Genomic DNA, 8881 nt, shown 5'->3' on the forward strand with positions numbered 1-8881 from the left:
AGGCGGGACCCGGCCGGCCCCGCTCTCGCCCCGCCAGGACGCGGCCAAGGGCACGGCAAGGCCGCAGCCCCGGGCTCCTCCTGCCCGGGCGCAGCCCCGCAGCCCCGCTGCCGCCATCGGCCGCCGGACCCCACACACATTCCCCCGCCGGGGAACGAGCCCCAGGCAAGCGACCCCGGCCCGAGGCGCCGCGCCGGGCACGAGTGTGCTCCCCGCGGCAGCGCCGGTGCCGCCATCACCCGTCCGCATCCACGCATCCCTTCCGGCACCGCTCCCCCGCATGGCAACGGGCGAGCTCCCACAGCCGGGGCACCGTCGCTGCCAAGGGCACCGCCGCTGCCGGGGGTGCCGCTGCCGGGGCACCGCTGCCCCCACCCCGCCGCACAGCCCGGTACAGGCCACCCCTGCCCAGCCTGGCCCCTCCACTGCCGCGGTCGCTTCCCATACCCTGGCCCGGCACAGCCCAGCGGCCACGGTTCAGCTCGGATGGGTCCGTTCAGCTCTGCTCGGCGGCCGCGGCCCGGGCCCGCACGCCTGTTTACCGCCGCCACCACCCCCGGCCGCGGCCGGGTCGCTCGCCCCGCCCCCGCCGCGCTCCCATTGGCGGAGCCCCGTGCGCCCCGCGCCTCCGCCAATGGGCGGCGGGCTCGGGCGGGGCTCCGGCCAATGCGGGGCGGGCCCGGCGCGGCGCGCGCGGCGGCTGCAGGGGGACGTGAGGCCCGTGAGGTCCGTGCGGCGGCGGGCGGGGGGGGGCGCGGGTGGCCGGGTGAGGCGTGAGGAGCGTGTGCTGCGAGCGGGGCGGCGACAGCCGCCGTCTGTCCGCGCTGGGCTGGCTCCCCCCGGGCTGGGCTTCTCTAGCGAACGGGGACCGCCCGGCCGCGGTGTCAGTGGGAGGGGGCGGGGCGGGGGAGGGTGGTCCCGCGGTGGGAAAGGATGAGGTGGGCTCGGGGAGGCCGGGGGTCGCTGCTCCGGCGGTCCCACATTTCCCGTTAATGTGCATGGGGAGATGGGCAGGAGCCCCGCGCCCGGCAGGCTCCAGGGAAATGCCAGGCGAAGGGAGCAGCTCCCGATTCGTGTCGCTCCCTGTCCGGGAAAGCTTTGTTTGTGGCTGCCTGTGTGGCTTGTCAAAGCATCGTGTCACGCAGGCATAGGGAACTGGTCAGGTTGCTGGGAAATGCTCGTGTGCACCTTGGAAACAAACGCGGTGCCTTGTTCCCCTTAGGTCGATGGCAGGGATGCGGTGTCGCGCAGAGGCTGCAAGGGGCTCACAGCGACAGCAGCTCCGCGCTTGTCCGGATGCTTGGTGAGCGCCCGCCGCTGTCAGCAACTTTCCCGTCTGAAAAATAACAATACAGTCGTTCTGGGGCATTTGCCACATGGCTGCATCAGTGCAGGAGTACATTCGGATGAGGTTTGGAGATGAAATCATTCGTTCCTTCCTAAACCAAACAGGATTCGTAATACTTCTCCAGTTGTAGCATAACTTGCAGGAGTGACCAATAAACAGCCCGGAGCTTTAATTTCACCATTGTCAATTGCTTGTTCTGGCTTACCTTTTCAGCTAACTAGTAGCTTGAATTGAGCACTTAAATCCACACCAGAGGACCTGTATCTAAGTCAGTAGGAGTTGTGGATGCTGTGGATTTGTGAAGAAGGAAAGTGGATAAATGGTCTGCTCTAAGTGTGTAGAGAGGTTGAACTGTACAAAACCTGTGAATATTACTGCCAATCTGCTATTGCCAAAGTTGTCCTCCTCTGTAGAGGGAGACAATTATTATCTCCAGCTGATCAGACCAAAGATTGTTTGGGTGGTATTTACCAAATATTGTTCAAGTATTACACATATTCCTTCGTGTTAAAAAAAAAAAAAAAATTGCATCTCCCCAAGCCCCTCTCAGTTTCCCATGTAAACCCAGAGAAGGTCTCTGAAAGGCACTGAACAGACAGCTACAAATAAATTTAGCAATATTCATCACCCAAACATTATCGAATTAGAAGCCAGCTCCAATCAGGACTAAAAAGGCTGGATTTGAATTTGAAAGGTGAAAAAAGAAACAGTTCCCTGGGAAAGACACATTATTGAATTAAATGCTGAACACACAGGCTGTGTGTAGACAAAATATATCTGAAATGGAAAGGTATTGAAACACAATACTTTGATAAGGGATGGAGGCTCAATATGTAGATGAAGCAAAAACATAACTGAAATAAGATACCAGCCTTGAGAAGTTTTGTCAAAAAAATGCCTCATTTTCTTCATTTCAATATTCACACCTGTGGAAATATACACAAATTAATTGTTCCATTTGTGGTTAGGTTCATACTATTTCTAATAAAGGAAAGATCATATATGCCCTCATCTGGAAAGAGGTAAGTTTTAGGTGTCTTTTCTAACGACACCCCTTTATCTATTCCTGTGCTGGATTTGGATGGCAGTGCTCAGTTTCTGTGTAACATCACATTGCTTGCATCAGCTTGGCATTAATTGTGAAACATCTTAATCACAGTGCTGAGCACGGAGAACTGGAGGGTTTCTGCATGAGCAGTCTGCCATAGTTTGAGATGGAGGCAGAGCAAGCCCAGGGTGAAGCTCTCCCCATCTCTCAAAGACAGGCCTGGCTGGTTCCCTTCATCCACACGTGGTAAACCATTGGATATTTCTGCCACTGGTGTTCAATTTGCATCACACCTTCTCCTGCCAGACTTTCTGCAGCCTTAAAAGACCCATTGAACTTGAGCTCTTTCTCATAAAAGAGCATAAAGTACATAAAGTACATAAAGAAGAGAGAAGTGTCTGCATTCCCACCTAATTTGGAGTGCAAAGAAGCAGGACTGAAAGCTGGACTGAAGCTGCTGGGAAAAAATAGTGTATGTCTCTTTTTGTTACTTTTTAGTTCTTAGGGGGAATAGGGACAGGACACCCCAGGACTCAATCCAGAATCCAGAGGTTAATTTTGCCTACTTTGTCCACAATCCTGAATAAAAAGTTGAACATGATATATATGAAGTGCTTGGAGAGCTGTTCCATGGCAGATCTCCCTGTAAACTGAGGAAAAATGGTAACAGAGAAATAATATTGTCAGTATTTGGGATTGGTTTAGTGCTACCACCTGTGAGATTGACAGCCTTTGATCCTGAAAAAAGGAAGTGTTGTACGTGGGAAATAGACCAGGGAGTCATGCTTTTCTTCAGGAAGGGTATCAGTGGTTTATGTAAAGCCTTGTTGGCTGTTTGGGGTATTCAAATTCAGGTTCCCTTCTCTGCTTGTGAAGACTTAACAGCACCCCACACACTGAGACCCTAATCATTATGCATACTCTTGTCTTCTCTCTTCAGCCTTACTCATATTATTTAATGGGAAAGTTCAGCAAGAGGAAATGAGGATGGAGCAATCCTCCAAGCCCATCCAAATCCCAGACAAATCTGCAGTCAGGCCTTGTGCAAACTGTGCCTTGTCCAGGGGCAGGAGACATGGACAGGAACCCAGTGGGGATCAGCCCAGGCTGCCCCATTCTGGTTTTGTGCCCTCCACCAAAGCAGTGTAGGTGAAACAGCAGCTTCATGCAGGCCCTGAATCTGGGCAGGGTTTGTGTAGAAGCTGATCTGCTGAATGTGCTGGGCAAACATTAACTCATAAAGTTCTTCCACACAGGGTAGAGGGAAGAAATCTAGTCCCTATAGGGAGGTCCTTTTTTCCTCCTTGTCCTGTAGGGACATAGGACAAGGAAGAATGGATTCAAACTAAAAGAGAGCAGACTTAGGATAGATATTAAAAAGAAATTCTTTACTATGAGGGTGGTGAGGCCCTGGCACAGGTTGCCCAGAGAAGCTGTGGCTGCCCCATCCTTGGAAGTGTTCAGGGCTAGGTTGGATGGGGCTCTGAGCAACCTGGGCCAGTGGAAGGTGTCCCTGCCCATGGCAGAGGGTTGGACTAGTCAAACTTTTAAGGTCCCTTCCAACCCAAACTATTCTATGATTCTATGAAACTTCTTTATAAATACCTAAACATTGACATCCATGTGACAGCAGAATGAGGTTGTTGCAGGTTAAAAGGTTTTGCATCAGTATCTAAATCCAATGTAATTTTTGTGCTGTATACCTGCACTCTTTTGGAGGTGTGTGCAGTGCAGAGATGAATTTGCAGAGCAAGCCAAAGTAGTCCTGTGAAAAAGCAAGTTCCCAGACTTTGAGGAGTCTCTTGATTAGATATAAGAATAAGAAGTGAACATTATTAATAAATCAGCTAAAACACATTTTTTGCAATACAGCTGTCATTTTCTTCATGTAGCTTGCTTGGTAGTGTTCTATTCAGTCAAATTTCCACATACTGCCTTATCTAGAAACATTTCTGTGAGCATTTCTAGCAAGAAACTTACAACTATGAGGAGTATATAAATCAGTCTTTTATTAAATTATAATAAAAACATTATGAGTTTGATTATAGTAATATTAATTATTATAAAGCTATAAATACTACAATGATCTATCTATCCTCATGATAGATATAAAGAAAATCAAAATTATAATAAATTTAAATTATAACTAATAGTTACAATTTAACTATGTCAGAGTCACACTCCCCCAGAGACTTCTCCCTACTAAGGTTAAAATGATGTGTTCAGAATCATCTAATTCTCAAAATATCCTCATTTTGCAGGTCAGTAGGAAAGCCTCATGTATCAGCTGGAAGTCCTGACTCCACAGCAGATGCTTCAGCTGTGCCACCCTATCCCCACCCCATATTGCTTGTTGATCTTTCTGGAATGAAGGGCTGCATGGGGTGCATAAACAGCTCTGCTGCAGGCCTGGGGTAGGAGCAGCAAGAAGGGCACTGGGAAGGGCAAGCCCAAGGCTCCCTGGCTGTCACTTCCAGCAGGGTCCCTTGGGTGGGATCTTCTTCCTGCCCCTGTTCACTGTTAGTTCTGAGAGGAGTCTCTTTGCTCACCAGAGATCAGCTCACCATTTACTGGGTGCCAGAGAACACCCAAATAAACTTTTGCCAGTGCTGACTGAAGCGTCTGGGGAAAGCTGACTTCCTCAAAGCCTTGTACAAAGTGGGACACGTTCCCAGAGAGGAACACAGAGAGGAATGAGCCAGAAGGGCTAAACTTCTGCAAACAGAAGTTGTTAGAGAACCAGAGCCTGGACGGATCTTTGGGCCCTGCAGTAAGAAGGCCTCCATTGCAACAGAAAATTACTAGGCAGACTACTGACCTGCAGAAAAAAAAGGTAATGGAGCCTCAATTAAGCAGCAGTTGGTCATGTAATTAGGTTGACAAATGTCCAGGCTGTTCAGAGAACACTCAGAAATTCTCTTGCATAGGACAGGCCCAAGCTGTTTCTCCAACCACAATATGTATGGTTGGACTCAATGAACTTGGAGGTTTTTTCCAACCTTAATGATTCTAAGAATCTCTAATATACATCACCATCCTTCTCTCATGTTCACACAGCTAACCACAAAGCAAAAGCTGCTCTGGAAGTGTTTCCCTCAGTCCTCCTTTTCCAAGCAACTTCTGAGGCTAAGATGAGCTACCTCTTGAGGGGTTTTGCCTTGAGTTCACTCATCTTCTCTAGAGGGTAATTTTTTCAGGGCAGATGGAATGTCTTCTCTGACTCTGTAGATTTATGGCGTCCCATCAACATAATAATACAGGGATGATGAAGTGGAACAGCTCAAGTGGAAGTCACTGGACAGGTGGCTTGGTTTTAGTAGTTAGCTTGGAGGTATTTCAAAACTTTGGTGTCAGTGATGCTGTTTGTACCATATGTTATTTATATGGCTTTTTTTATGGCCAAGAATGAGAGCAAGAGCTCTCAGAGAAATGGCATCTCACTGACTCAGTCAATGGTAGATGCACATCCAGTATCATCACAGGATCCAAATGACGAGCTATTTTTGTTAAGCTTAGTACTGTTCTGGTTTTTGAACTGTGTATTTTCATCCCAAAGCATTCTGGCATTCATTGCACTTGCCCTTCCTTTTTCTCTCTCCACTCACTGCAAAGGGACAGAGACAAGGTGCCATTTCAGTTAGCACTTTAATTTTAAGATGATTTAGTGCTGTCCAAAGGGGGTGGTGTGGCAGTTCTCAAGATGAATATTTTCTGTCCAAGAGGAAGAGATAGCGCAGGGAGCAGGACAGATATTTCCTAGAATCACAGAATATGCTGTGTTGGAAGAGACCCACAAGGATCATTAACTCCAACTTCTGGGCCTGCACAGGACACCACAAGATTGATACCATATGCCTGACTGTATTGATAACACCTCTTGGATTATGTCAGGCTTGATGCTGTGACCCCTTCCCTGGGGAGCCTGTTCCAGTCCCCAGCCACCCTCTGCCTAAAGAACCTTTTCCTAATATCCAACCTAAACCCCCCCTGACATGGCTTTATGCCATTCCCTCAGGTCATGTCACTGGTCACCACAGAGAAATTTCATCATTCCCATCCCTGTTTTCCTTCTGGAGCTTTCAGTGAGCAGCCTTGCTCTGCATAGCTGGAGAGGGCAGGGAATGCCAGTGGGGCTGGCAGGAGGTGAGCAGAGGTGCCTGCCAGGTTCTGTGGAGGAGAGGGGACTGCTGAAGGGCTGTCTTGTCCCCTAATTGAAAAAAGGGAAGGTGAAGAAGACACAAAACCTTTCCCTTTGCCCCCTTAGTTTTGCCTTGCCTCTCTGTGCCCCTGCTCACACCTCCCTCCTTTCCATATCACCCAGAAAGGAGCTGCTTTGGGGAAGGGAGGGAGGGAGGATGATGAAAGAAAACCAATCTAGGTGCTGCTGTCAGGGTGAGGTGGTGACAAGCCACGACAAGCCCGAGCCACGCTGTGTCCCTCAGTGCCAGGAGGCTGCCAGGAAGAGCTGTGCAGCACCATGGGAACACCAGCACACCAGGCACGGCTGTGCCTCAGCCACCCAGCTCTCCTCCAGACTTCATGGGGGTGCCAAGTGGCTCCTGGGGGCTTTGGAAATTGGACACAAGCCCATGGGAGTGGAGTACGTTAAGAGAAGGACAGTGCCAGGGGAAGAGGTGCAGATGCAAGCACTAAGTGAAAGAAAGGGATACCTGTCCTTGTTTTTAGGTTAGCGTGTGGGACAGTGCAGGGCAAGGACAGGCACCCTGCCACCTTAGCAATTTACACAGTAAAACATTCACAATGTTATCCTTGCCAGTTCAAATCCTGTTGCACAACAGTGCTTTTTATGGGTGTTGAGCAAAGCCATTTTGAATGAGATGAAGAGTGCAGTAGCCTGATTTGCAGCTGTGTGCCTCAAGAACGTGGCATTTCTGTTTCTCTGCTGGACTCAGTTAAACATTACTCAGTCTGTAATTCTTCTTTGTGTGGACTGGACAGATCAGTTGTTTCTGCTCGTTGTAAATTGCATTTGCTTGCATAGTTTGGTGTTTTGCTCTCTCCCCTTGGCACCTGATTGTTTACAGGTACCTGAACCCATCCTGCATGGACAAGGTGGGAAGGCTCAGTTCTTTGTAGCTTCCAGCCAGGATTCACTTTACAGATGATAACTGGCAAAGCCATTCACCCCCTGGGCAAACATGGCAAATTAATTTTAAAGCCAGGCAAACAGGAACAAGTTCTTTGCCTGCATTTAGCCACTCTGAAAAGCCTTTTGCCAAGGACAGAAGGGTTATCTGAACAATTTGGGCAGAGTTGTTCTAAATGGGAGGACAGGCTGGAGCCAGAGCACATGGGAGAAACAGAGTTATTTCTGAACACTTTACTGGAACTAAGAATTAACACTAGTCATCATAGTTCTGCTGGTTAATGGCAAAGTGTGCTGCCAATCTCAGCCACTGCCCCAGCTTTTGGCACAGCATTGCCATGTCTCACAGAGCTGGAGAGCAGTGAGCCACCTTGCCCTAGCCTGGAATCATCCCCAAGACACCTTGTTTTCTTTCACTGCCATGAAAGCCAGTACTTGTTTTGGCTTCCTAGCTTCCTGCCTCGCTGTTCCAAACACAGCAAGGTGTGGGATGGAGACTGGAAAGCTGCAGGGTGTTTCTGACTGCCTGTGTGGCAAATGGACAAACTCACAACCTCCATCCACTTGCCAGATGATGATTCACAGATAGTCATGACAATTTACTTCTAGCAGCCAGTCTGCAGGGATGCTGTGGCTTCAAAAACCAAAAGCCAAAACCAGTATGGGAAAGCAGGATTGTTGCTACCTTAGGATGCTGACTGACCCTTTTCCTGCTTTGCTGTGGCTATCAATCCAATTCCAGAGGCCAACTGAGCAGGACTGCATAACCTAACCTCTGCTATCTACATCTGTGTCTGCATACCTGGACACAGGGAGACCAGCTGGGGGCAGAACATCCTGACTGACACGTACCAGAGTGCAACTAAGAGGGAGACACCAGCAATTAACAAGCCTCTGCTAGGAGTGACTGATTGAGAGATGCTCCAGACATCCAGGTTAAGCCCTTCATTTGACCCTGAGCAAATTATCCAACTCCTATCTGTAAAATAGGGTTAATGGCATTCTTCTGCCCTGTCGTGCTCCTAATGCCTAAAGAAGTGTTTGGAAAGCCTCAGTGGAAGCACAGCAGGAGGAATTTCAACCTGCTCTGTGCTAGTGTGCAGGGAAAAGGGTTTGCCTTCAGGCACAGCAGTGCTGAGAACCAGCACTGCAGGTTCACTCTCTGCAGACACTTGTGAGATTTCTAGCCTGCAGGAGCCCAAGGTGTGAGCACAAAGATGTGAGCACAAAGATGTCCCTTTCCTTCAGCAGTCCCACCAAACACAGCATCTGAGGATGCAGCCTGGACAGTGACTACACCCTGCACCATCCACTCAGTGCACTGCAGCAGCTTTGGCTGCAGTTTAGCTGCTGCTTTGCTTTCCCAGCATAGGAACTG

At 49.4% G+C, this 8881-nt stretch overlaps 1 protein-coding gene and 1 long non-coding RNA gene across 2 annotated transcripts in view; one reads left to right on the top strand and one right to left on the bottom strand.

Moving 5' to 3' along the window:
* The window catches only part of COQ8A (coenzyme Q8A), a 43443-nt gene extending 42874 nt beyond the window's left edge, over positions 1–569 (bottom strand). The window contains exon 1 of the mRNA XM_036380833.2: positions 448–569. The gene's annotated coding sequence lies outside the window, so the exon portion shown is untranslated. The remainder of the gene's footprint in view (positions 1–447) is intronic.
* A 113-nt stretch (positions 570–682) lies between these two features.
* LOC118685473 (uncharacterized) lies at positions 683–1525 on the top strand. Its single transcript, XR_004979967.1, has 2 exons — positions 683–726; positions 1223–1525. It is a non-coding gene; the product is annotated as an uncharacterized LOC118685473 (long non-coding RNA).
* The last annotated feature ends 7356 nt before the right edge of the window (positions 1526–8881 follow it).

Source organism: Molothrus ater, chromosome 3 (genome assembly GCF_012460135.2).
Source record: "Molothrus ater isolate BHLD 08-10-18 breed brown headed cowbird chromosome 3, BPBGC_Mater_1.1, whole genome shotgun sequence".
Lineage (NCBI taxonomy): Eukaryota > Metazoa > Chordata > Aves > Passeriformes > Icteridae > Molothrus > Molothrus ater.